Source organism: Triticum urartu, chromosome 3A (assembly GCF_056163025.1).
Source record: "Triticum urartu cultivar PI428250 chromosome 3A, HENAU_Tu73, whole genome shotgun sequence".
In the NCBI taxonomy this organism is placed as follows: domain Eukaryota; kingdom Viridiplantae; phylum Streptophyta; class Magnoliopsida; order Poales; family Poaceae; genus Triticum; species Triticum urartu.
This window is the reverse complement of record NC_141875.1, coordinates 715600966-715609324: the sequence shown is the minus strand read 5'-3', so window position 1 is coordinate 715609324 and position 8359 is coordinate 715600966. Positions and strand designations below refer to the sequence as shown.

General features: G+C 46.1%; 1 pseudogene; it reads right to left on the bottom strand.

The window, feature by feature from the left end:
• Nucleotides 1-861: 861 nt before the first annotated feature.
• Nucleotides 862-2508, bottom strand: LOC125521690 (cytochrome P450 89A2 pseudogene; annotated as a pseudogene).
• Nucleotides 2509-8359: the final 5851 nt, after the last annotated feature.

Genomic DNA, 8359 nt, shown 5'->3' with positions numbered 1-8359 from the left:
CAAGTTATATAACGTTAAATTCCCGGTAGTATATGGAAGTAACTAATATAAAATTCTACCAAGCCCATAATTCGATGGGTCGGCCTAGGCACAAGAGGAAGTGATGCCCATGGTGACTTCGTGTGGGTGGTGAGGAAAAGATTAGGAGGAGCCGAGGCGCTCGAGGAAGAAGAGACGAGAGGCCGAGAGAATGGGGAATAGTGAGCATTGTGCCTTGACCACAGCAAGGGTTTGGATCCCGAATGCATTTTATTTCTCGCAGGGCACCGATATTTGCGGTTACCGCGGTAACGACAAAATACCGGAATTTTTTTGGATGCAATTTCAAATTGAATTTTGAATTTAAAGTTGTAAATATTCTATAGATAAGCACTGGACTCAGTTTTATCAGCATCCTCCTACTAGCGTAGTGGTTAGGTCATGTATTAGCCTCTCTTGCCTTCATGTAGCTGGATCAAATCACACCTACATCATTTTTATTTATTTTTATCATTGTTTTGTATCTCAATCTCATCTGCGATAATGAAAAATGGTTCAGGCCGGCGTAAGCTTGCCATAGCACCGTCAATTTATTATTATTATTTATTTTTAAACTAAATAAGGTGAAAAAGGAATAAACACAGCTTCAATACGAACCCTAGACCCCAAGAAACATGAAGGGAATTTTCTTGCTCGGTACATAGATTTCTGGTGGTTTGGCAAGAAGTGCGGATACCGGGCTGTATCCGAATATATCGGCTGGTACCCATAATCACTGCTCAGATAAGAGTTTGGGGGATATTTTCCGGCCAACCATGAGCCGGAACTCGAGAGTGTTGCCGAAAATATGCTGAACCGCTACAGTATACTGAAAACTGAAACGAAACACCAAAAGGACAGTTTTTATTATGCTAACAGACAATTTTGAAGAGGAGACAATATTATTAAAAAAAATGTGATGCGATCAAATTAAGAGGCCGGGAGGTGGTTTCTTATTTATTACGTCATCCTCGTGAAGTAACTAATTAAGCCCTTGGGATGATGCGAGCACGGAGCGGGTGCTTCATGTTGATGGCCACAGCTAGCTCCTCCGTCATGTCGATAGTGTCTTGTCCACCTTGTGCTGGCGGCAGCCACTGGAACTCCCTCACGAGGCTGCCCACGAAGTACTCCGCGTGCAGTATGGCGAGCACGTAGCCCGGGCACATCCTTCGACCGGCACCAAAAGGAGCCATCTTGATCTCCTTTGTCCCGGTGATGTCCACGTCGTGGTCGTGCAAGAACCGCTCAGGCTGGTACTTCCTCGCCGCGGTCCACACGGTCTCATCGAGCCCAAAGTCGCCTACCAAGAAGTTGATGTCGGCGCCCTTGGGCACCATGTATCCACCCATCTCTGTGTCGCTCTGCACGCCATGTGGGAAGACTAAGTGGGCCACAGGGTGCAGCCGCAGCCCCTCCATCACGATGGCTTTGAGGTATGGCATCCCGCTCCCGCGCAGCTCGTCTTCAGTGAGCTCAGGCTTGCCCCTCACCTCCTCATACAGCTTGGCTTGGACGTCGGGGTGCTTTACCAGGTCTGCCATGATCCACTCCAACAAGGCCAGGGAAGTGTCCATTGAGGCAATCATGAACTCGGTGCAGAGGCTTACCATCTCCTCATCCCTGAGCGGGCGGTCCCCTTCTTCTGGCACGCGCAGCTCAAGGAGGGAGTCGGCGTAGCATCGGGGGCCACCGTCGCCCTCGGAGCCGCCGCGGGGCGCGCGGATCAGCGGTAGCATCAGCTCAATTTGCCTCTTCCGGAGCGCCACCCACCGCTTTCGCAGTAGCCTCTTGGTGATTTGATAGACGAAGATGCCCTCGAAGATGGGGAACCTGCTGACGGCGTCCGAAATCTGGAGCTGGAGCTGCTGCATCTCGTCCAGCGCTTCCTGGCCAGGCGTCACGCCGAAGCACATGCACGTGAGCAGATTGAACAAATAGCGCGCCAAGAATGGCCTCACCGTAACAATGTTCTCGGATGATGCATCGCGTTCGCGGCGCAGCGAGCCAACGAACGCTTCGCAGATGCGCTGCCTGGCCGGCGCAAAAAGCCTGACGCGGGATGGGTGGAGTGCCTCCAGGTGCAAGTTGCGGCGGACCAGACGAAAGTAGGCCCCAAGGGGAGAGGCGGCCATAGAACCCCCTAAAAATAGCTGAAACATATCGTTCGGCGGTGGGCGGCTGTCGAAGTTACCGCCGCCCTTAATGAGGGCGCTATGCGCGAGGCGGCGGTCGGCCACGAAAACGAAGTTTCGCCCGAGGTAGACGGAGATGATGGGGCCATGGCGGGCATGCAAGCTGCGAAGTACTGAGCCAAAATGATAGAGCGGCCCCCCATGCATCAACATCTTGGCTAGGAAGACCAGGCCCGGCGGACCAGGCGGGAGATTCTTGCGCCCATGACCTTTGAACATAAAGATGATGAGAGGAATGGAGAGGGTGATACACAAGAGGATGGTGTGCCCGTCCATTGTTTCTCAACTTTGGCTACACAGCTGGCTATGTGATGAATGACCATCTTTAGTGGCCACTATATATATAGTACTATCGTGAGTGCCATTTTATAAAACAAACCTCACATTTCTTTACCATCAACTTGCAGTCCACCGTCCAGTTCTGAGGTTCCTCTCCTTTCGCTCATACGTGGGGCCCATGTACTGGCCTGACCGTGGCTTATTAGTACGGTGCTCTTTTTAGGAATAGTAGGGTTCCGTAAAAAGCCCACGCTAGTAATAAGTCGGGGCCAGCCTAGTTTGTACACTAGTAGGAAAATAGGTCTACTCTGGTCACTTTATTGGTGGCGCATCTAACTGTTATACCACACCGATGCCGATTTCCACGCCAGGAGAAAAGGTGAACGCCTTCGCCTTTTTTCCTTAGGGCATCTTCAACAGTTTGTATGTTAATTTGTTGGTAAAATATGTCATGTCATCAATTAACACCTTAACATACAACAACTCTAATGAGTTGTATCTAGTTTGCCCAATAGGATGTGAAATAATAAATAAGGTGCTCTCTCATTCTACATTGGAGCTTGTGCAAAGGGTGTTGGTTCATGTACATACAACCTTCTTCTCTTCCCTCATTTATTATATGACACATCATCAAAAATCCTATATGGCAAAGTTTACCAACAACTATCTTACAACCATTGGAGATGCCCTTAGAGCAAGTACAATAGAGCTGAGTCAGCTGGCTATAAGAAATAAATTAATATATTCTTGCTTAGTTGGAGGGAAGAAAAGAAGAGAGAGAAGGTAAGCGAGCTCTTGGTGAAGAGTCATCTCTAGCCCGTGCCCCTAGGCACTTTGTGAGCGTGAAATGTGAGACATATAATAAAAAAATAATACACTCTTCTAATCAATTATTGTACATATTGACTATAAGATGGGCTATAGATGACATGACAATGACTTATAGCCAGCAGTTGGCTATACTATTAACCATGCTCTTATGTGGACCTAAAAAAGAAAGCGATCAGCAGCTCCAAGTTTATTGACGATCTCAAGATTGTCAAGGTTGGGAGGCAGGCTAACATGGGGGCACATGAGTTAGCTAAATTTAGTTTTGTTAGTAGGTCTGATGGTGTACTTTGTAATTGTGTTCCGCCCTGCGTGGCTACCTATGTAATGAACGATTGTAAGACTCTTGTTATTTGATCAATATATGGGTGGTGTTTTTTTCAAAAAAAAAAGAGAAAAGGTGAACACCGCCAATAATTAGCTACTATCGGTGTGACACTTCGCGATGGGAAAAAGTCCATTTGAAACCCAAAAACTCGTACAGGTTTGGCAAATCAAAACCTTTAGTCCAAATCCCGGTCATTTGCACCCTATATTATATAATCCTGGTCTAAATCAAACCCTGGAGTCATTAGCCAAACAAGGATTGCAAAGAACGGACGGGATAGGTGGCGGATCCTATTTGCCGCCCATCGTTCGGAGCGCCCGTGGGTGGGCTGGCCCATTACGCGGCAACACATGTTGCTCGTTCACTGCTTTGTTTTTTCGTTCGGTTCTGCTGTTGAATTTTTTTATCTTTTAGTTTTTTTTTCAGTTTTTTCATGTCCTTCTGCCTTGTTCTTTCTGGTTCTTTCGTGTTCTTTCTGGCTTTATCTTTCTTTTCTTTTTTTCTTTCCTTTTTCTTCCATTAATACATTATACAAGGAAATGTTTCATTGTGTATTTTTAATCGTTACTAATACTTTATCACGATGAACAAGCTGTGTTTCTTCTGTTTATTTTTACTTTTCTTCCTTTTTGTGTATTATACAAGAGTTTTTCATGTATTAAGAAAATGTCATCGTATATTTATGAAAATGTTCATATATTAAAAAATAATCATAGTATATTTGAAGAAACGTTCGTATATTAAAAAATGTTCATAGTATATTTATGAAAATGTCCTTCTATTAAAAAAATGTTCATCTTATATTTAAAGCAGCACACTAATCAATATTGCCCAGGAGCTCAAGTGGTAGGGAACGCTAGCTCTTTATCGTAGGGTTGCGTTTTCGGTTCATCGATAGTCGATACAGCATAATTTTTAGTACTGGCTCGCGGTGACGCCAGGGAATGGGCTGGCCCATTCAAATGGCGCCTTGCACGAAAGCTCTTCTCTTTTGCACCTGGGAGCATCAGCTAGGGACTCCCAGGATTTGTTGCGCTGTGAGGTGCGCGCGCGGAAAGAGTTCATCAATTTAGAAGAAAAAAGTACACAAAATTTGAAATGAAAACTCCACGGATTTTGGTAAAATATGAAAATTTGAAAAGAGTTCGTGGATTGGAAAAAAAGTTCATGGATTCGGAAAGGTGCACGAGTTTTGTAAGAAGATTGATGAATATGAAATAAACGTATTGAAAAAAGATTCACGCATTAGATAAAATAGGTGCACGCATTTTCTTTTGCAGTGTAATAGAAAAAAAATGGGTCGGCCCAGCGTGGAGGACGGGAACACTCCGTGGTCAACACTGCTTGAATTATTTTAAACGGTATAAAAACTGGTGGCCATCTTAGTAGGAAATAGCAAACAAAAAATAAGAACCTCCTGAACCAGATTTTAAAATTGTGATTTTTGAAAAAAATGTTCACAGATTTAGAAAGACTACAATGGTTTTGAAAAGGAAAAGCTCACGGATTTTCAAAATAAAATTCAATGAACTTGGAAAAAAATCACTTTCTTTGGAAAAAAATTATAAATTGAAAAGGAGTTCGTGGATTTGACACGGATTTGAAAAATATTCATGACCTCTGTAAAAAGGTTCGTGAATTTGAAAAAAAAATGAATTGAAAAAAATTTCATGTGTTCAAACAAATATCAGATTTTCAAAAAAATTGCAGGAAAAGATACAAAAAAACACAGCCGGCCGAACGCAACGCTGGACGCGCGGGCGCTGCATGATCTGTTTCAATCGTAAGCCTCGCGATCCCTCCGCGCTCGATACAGGTAGGCCCATGAATCATTTTTTAATCTACCTTATCCTCTTAACCGTTCGTCCTCGTCCATTCCTTCTTCCTCGCAGGAAGCTCCTCTGCGGCTGCCATGGCCGCTACCTCCGGTGACAAGCCATGACCACGCGCCACCCCAGCCACGCCACTGCTCGCATGCGCACACAACCCCCCGCCTGATGTGGTTGGGGGAGGTAGTCGCGTTGGTATGGCAGTATCGCGTGTTGCATCCTCGGCTTCTTGCTAGTCATTGGCGATGGCGAACTACGGCGTCAGCAACAAAAGCATGTCGCAACTAAGTCGCCCTCGGCTTCTCGCTAGTCATCCTCGGCTTTCTCCCCCTGCCTATTTCTCCTCCACACCTCCTTCTCCTCCTCAGGGAGCAGCGCCGGTACACCACCGGAGAGCAGCGCCCGCTTCGTGCGATGCCGCTGAAGGAAATATGCCCTAGAGGCAATAATAAAGTTATTAATTATTTCCTTATATCATGATAAATGTTTATTATTCATGCTAGAATTGTATTAACCGGAAACATAATACATGTGTGAATACATAGACAAACAGAGTGTCACTAGTATGCCTCTACTTGACTAGCTCGTTAATCAAAGATGGTTATGTTTCCTAACCATGAACAAAGAGTTGTTATTTGATTAACGAGGTCACATCATTAGTTGAATGATCTGATTGACATGACCCATTCCATTAGCTTAGCACCCGATCGTTTAGTATGTTGCTATTGCTTTTCTTCATGACTTATACATGTTCCTATGACTATGAGATTATGCAACTCCCGTTTGCCTGAGGAACACTTTGTGTGCTACCAAACGTCACAACGTAAAAGGGTGATTATAAAGGAGCTCAAAGGTGTCTCCAATGGTAGATGTTGGGTTGGCGTATTTCGAGAGTAGGATTTGTCACTCCGATTGTCGGAGAGGTATCTCTGGGCCCTTTCGGTAATGCACATCACATAAGCCTTGCAAGCATTGCAACTAATGAGTTAGTTGCGGGATGATGTATTACAGAACGAGTAAAGAGACTTGCCGGTAACGAGATTGAACTAGGTATTGGATACCGACGATCGAATCTCGGGCAAGTAACATACCGATGACAAAGGGAACAACGTATGTTGTTATGCGGTCTGACCGATAAAGATCTTCGTGGAATATGTAGGAGCCAATATGGGCATCCAGGTCCCGCTATTGGTTATTGACCGGAGATGTGTCTCAGTCATGTCTGCATTATTCTCGAACCGTAGGGTCCGCACGCTTAACGTTACGATGACAGTTATTATGAGTTTATGCATTTTGATGTGCCGAAGTTAGTTCGGAGTCCCGGATGTGATCACGGACAAGACGAGGAGTCTTGAAATGCTCGAGACATAAAGATTGATATATTGGAAGCCTATGTTTGGATATCGGAAGTGTTCCGGGTGAAATCGGGATTTTACCGGAGTACCGGGAGGTTACCGGAACCCCCCGGGAGCTATATGGGCCTTAGTGGACTTTAGTGGAAAGGAGAAAGGGGCAGCCCAAGGTGGCCGCGCGCCTCCCCCCTCCCCTAGTCCTATTAGGACTAGGAGAGGTGGCCGGCCCCCCTCTCTCTCTTTCCCCCCTTAAGGAATCCTATTCCAACTAGGATTGGGGGGGGGGGAATCCTACTCCCAGAGGGAGTAGGACTCTCCTGGCGCGCCCTCCTTGGCCGGACAGCCCCTCCCCCTTGGATCCTTTATATACGGGGGCAGGAGGGCACCTCTAGACACACAAGTTGATCCTTGAGATCGTTCCTTAGCCGTGTGCGGTGCCCCCTGCCACCATATTCCACCTCGATCATATTGTAGCGGTGCTTAGGCGAAGCCCTGCGACGGTAGAACATCAAGATCGTCACCAAGCCGTCGTGCTGACGGAACTCTTCCCCGACGCTTTGCTGGATCGGAGCCCGGGGATCATCATCGAGCTGTACGTGTGCTAAGAACTCGGAGGTGCCGGAGTAACGGTGCTTGGATCGGTCGGATCGGGAAGACGTACGACTACTTCCTCTATGTTGTGTCATCGCTTCCGCAGTCGGTCTGCGTGGGTACGTAGACAACACTCTCCCCTCTCGTTGCTGTGCATCACCATGATCTTGCGTGTGCGTAGGAAAATTTTGAAATTACTACGTTCCCCAACAGTGGTATCAGAGCCTAGGTTTTATGGTTTGATGTTATATGCACGAGTAGAACACAAGTGAGTTGTGGGCGATATAAGTCATACTGCCTACCAACATGTCATACTTTGGTTCGACGGTATTGTTGGACGAGACGACCCGGACCAACATTACACGTACGCTTACGCGAGACCGGTTTCCCCGACGTGCTTTGCACATAGGTGGCTTGCGGGCGACTGTCTCTCCAACTTTAGTTGAACCGAGTGTGGCTACGCCCGGTCCTTGTGAAGGTTAAAACGGAGTCTATTTGACAAACTATCATTATGGTTTTGATGCGTAGGTGAGATTGGTTCTTGCTTAAGCCCGTAGCAGCCACGTAAAACTTGCAACAACTAAGTAGAAGACGTCTAACTTGTTTTTGCAGGGCATGTTGTGATGTGATATGGCTAAGACATGATGCTAAATTTTATTGTATGAGATGATCATGTTTTGTAACCGAGTTATCGGCAACTGGCAGGAGCCATATGGTTGTCGCTTTATTGTATGCAATGCAATCGCGATGTAATGCTTTACTTTATCACTAAGCGGTAGCGATAGTCGTGGAAGCATAAGATTGGCGAGACGACAACGATGCTACGATGGAGATCAAGGTGTCGCGCTGGTGACGATGGTGATCATGACGGTGCTTCGGAGATGGAGATCGCAAGCATAAGATGATGATGGCCATATCATATCACTTATATTGATTGCA